Source organism: Solanum dulcamara, chromosome 6 (genome assembly GCF_947179165.1).
Source record: "Solanum dulcamara chromosome 6, daSolDulc1.2, whole genome shotgun sequence".
Lineage (NCBI taxonomy): Eukaryota > Viridiplantae > Streptophyta > Magnoliopsida > Solanales > Solanaceae > Solanum > Solanum dulcamara.
The window spans coordinates 37,129,118-37,133,154 of NC_077242.1; the positions used below are offsets into that span (position 1 = coordinate 37,129,118).

At 35.2% G+C, this 4,037-nt stretch overlaps 1 pseudogene; it reads left to right on the forward strand.

The window, feature by feature from the left end:
• The first annotated feature begins 971 nt into the window (after window positions 1-971).
• LOC129892827 (uncharacterized) lies at window positions 972-4,037 on the forward strand (annotated as a pseudogene).

A 4,037-nucleotide genomic window follows, 5' to 3' on the forward strand; every position in this document is an offset into this window, starting at 1 on the left:
CGTGCACGGAGAGAAGCGAATCCCAGTTTTTAAATAGTGTGAACAGAATATAAAGATGATGATGAAGTCACACTCTCACTTAAGAAAGGTTTGTCCTTTCCTTGAACATGTATTACGCTGTTAAAAACATACTGTATATAGTCATGATATCATCAACCTTTACAAATATGTCATGACATCTTCCACAAAAGTAGAGTAGAGAACATATATATGTGACAGAAATGAAGTAGTAACTCTATCTATGATCCATGTAATGGGGATAAAGAAGTGAGAATGTGGGAGCTAAGGTTTTTGGATCACAGATTGGCTTTTATCTTTAGTAGTCGTGATGTTAGCCCCGATCCTCTCAATTTCACCTCACTGCTCATCGCTGCCCCACATCTCAATCTCACCATCTGCAGGTTTTTCATCTACTTTTATACTCCCCTTTTTCTCTCCGGATAAATATATATTCAATATCTTATAGAAGACATAAAGGAGAGCAATGAATCAACTATATATATTTTAGATCTCATCGTGCATTTCTTTTACAAGTTTAGATCATATATGCAAATATTGGTCTCTCCTTCATTTGATGGGTCTATTTATATTCCTATTTAAGTAGATTGAGAGAAAAAAAGATTGAATAAGTACTACAAATATCCTTACTTGGAAAATGACGAGACCAATAGGGGTAGATACGGATTCATATAGCCAAGCATTTCAACTAGGTTGGGCTAGAGGCTTAGCTGATTAATTTATTTTTATTGAAACAGGGGAGTGAAGGTATTGATTTTGGTTCCTTTAAGTATTAAATTGGTGTTTGATTGCACTACTCCAAGGTATAGAGTTTATCCAATTCAAAGAGCCTCAAATCTTTAAGTTTTACCAGCATTTGGCAGGGCATGAATTTTGTGAAGCTTTCGGTAGTCCAGCTCCAGATCTAAGCGAAGTCGTGGTACACAAGAATTGTCACCTTCTTAAGAAAGAAAATGCAAAAGGTACTTTACTTACTTTTGTTTCCTTCAAAAGAATTAGAGATTAGGCATTCAACGTTTCAGTTTTGGAGTTACACATTCATTATTTTCCAGTTCAGGGTGGATAAAAACGGCGCTGAAACAAAGGATGGAAGTGTGACTATAAATTCAGCAAGAACGTCCTCCTCACAAGGTACTGCAAAAATATATATGTTTCCAAAGGAAAGTTCAATTTATTTGTTTATTCTCTTTCTTCAACATCATCTATTTTGATTGAAGTAAACAAACAACAAATGGAACTCTCATTACTTTCTTTTCATTTGGTGGCTGGGGTTGGTGTGGTTTGTGATTTCATATGAATAGAATGTCAAGATAGATAGTCCACATCCGAATCTCTACTGAAGAAATCAGATAGACAAAAACAGTCTTCGCTAGATCTGAACAATGTTGTGTTTAACACAACACACTCTTCTTCTCCCCATACTAAAATCACGAAGAACACAACTATTACTACGTGTGGAGGTGTTACATTTGCTAGTCCTGGAACACCAAATAATTATCGGCATTCCAGTGTTGGCATTCAGAAAGGCTGGAGTTCAGAGCGTGTGCCATTTTATTCGGCTGACAATCAGAGGCATGCACAGCTCAATACTGCATTATTGCCTAATAATAATAATAATAATGGAAGGGTATTACCTTTCAAATAGGAAGATGCAGAGAGATGAATATTTAGTCTAATGTCAGGATATAGTTCTTTTCAGCAAGCACAAAGGCGACCTAAAACAAAAAGTGGACCTCTTGTTCATTCTGATCATGCTTACTATTCTCCAGCACCTCCTGCTTTAAAGGGAGGAAATGGAGGGAATCTATTAGCCAATTTTCCATCTTCAAGTGGAGTGATAGCCGCTGATGGTGGAGACAACCTTCCTACATGTGTGGAGTCGAGCATTGCAAGATCAGCTAGTGTACATGGATGTTCTGAACTTATAGGTCTATCAACACTATCAGTTCCCAAAGGTATTAATTACAATTTTTGGTTGGTGTTAAATCTACATTAGAAAGTGAAAAATTGTTTCACATTCTAGCATCTTTATTTGTCAGGTTAAGACTGTGGCTATGTATTAATCCTATAATTTATGATGCATCAATATCAAAAAGAAATATGATAATAGGAAAAAACAATATGGCAGGAGAAACAAACAGAACGGGCAGGTTAATTGGTTTTACAACTAAATTATTTTTGTGGAGGATAGATCCACTAATGGAAGGTGACTTAAATCCTAAGTCTTAACGAAATATTTAAGTGAAACATTTAATATTTCCTTGTCTTGAAGAGTCACACATTTTTGGCTGAAGGAAATTGTCTTGTTGGATGTATGTCTATAATAATCCAAAGAGATACAGTGATCAGAAAAAATTATAGGAGAAAAAAGTGTTTTTCCTGTTAATAGTTCAGAAAGTCATAATTGTCCATCTTAAATCGAGACCGAACATTTTCAACAAAGAGAACTAAGCTATAACTGATAGATCTCTTGATTAACAAGTAGACCATTGCTGAACTAAAAAATATGTTATAATAAATCAAGTAGTTATTGGGATCCAGGGATATGGTCTTCAATAATCAAATATGGAAGATGTTGAACCTTGTACCAAGCTCAATATCAACTTCCTTTGTGTAACTTGCTATTTGGGGGATCACTTAATAAGTATGTGGTAGAAATATAGCTTAATTAGCCAAGAATTCACACATTCCAGACTATAGATTACACAATCTGTCTGTAAATCATATAAATATCAGTTTATGGGATAATATGATCCAACTATACTCTTAATATGGTGTGATAGTGACCCCTTTAGGGAAAACTCACACAATTTTCTCCAAATATGGAATTTTGTTCAGACACACAACATTGTGTAATTCAACATGATCGGGTTTGCTACAACATATGATGTTCTAAAATTGTGGGAACTTGTTATGCCACTAGCAGTTTCCTATTCTTTGGTTTGCAATTTTTCTCCCTCCATGTGTTATATGTAAACATCTTTATCTATTATTTTTTTTGACTCTTGAGAATTATGAGTAGTATAATCCCTTTTTATTGTGTTTTACCATCACTAATTTATTGTTTAGATGAGGCCAGTGATTATACCGAGGATGCAACAACTAGAGTGATCTCAAGGAGGGATATGGCCACACAGATGAGCCCTGAGGAAACTTGTCCTTCATATCCATTTGGACAATCATCCTTCTCATAAAGCGTCACTGCCTCCAAAGCACAAGTGAGAGATGTGGCAGTTGATGAACATGTTGCTGTGACCACATGGTCAAAAAGACTGGAAATTGAAGACTTGAAACTAAAAGCTGGGGAAATTCATTCTTCAAGTTGGCAAGTTTTTGATACAACAAAGAGCGTCACAAAGTAAGTGTGCTATTTTCCTTGTAAAGTAAAACAGGAGAAGTTTCAAATCTGATCATTCTTATATAAATAAATGCTAGTAGTATTCAAAAACAAGAAGGGATGAGTAACCAGTTCCTTCTTAACTAAATATTACGAGCTAGATCCTAAAGCTGTTATCTTCTATCTTCCAATGATTTGATATTCTTATGATTTCCCAATATGTTGTCCTAATTATCAAAGATATCACTAAGTTATATTATGTGGTGTCATTATTTATTCTCTCACTTGTAACATAATTCAGGATTCGGAGGGAAGAAGCTAAAATTAGTGCATGGGAGAACCTGCAAAAGGAAAAAGCAGAGGTAGCCATAAAGAAACTAGAGGTTTGACCTTATTAATGCTGAAGGATTTCTCTAGGCTTTGCAGTTGCACCAATAAAAAAATGATTTCTCTTTGAACTATGAAATATGATGCAGATGAAACTGGAGAAAAGAGATGGTCTTCTATGAATAAAATTATGAACAAACTTAGATCAACGCAGATAAAGGCCAAAAAAATGAGAAAGTCTGTGTTAGCTAATCAGGCAAGTGAAGTTACAAAATCCTCTGATACGGCCTTGTCTTTCCATCGTACTCACCAAATAGGTTCATTGAGTGGCTTCTTTACATGCCATGCGTCTTGA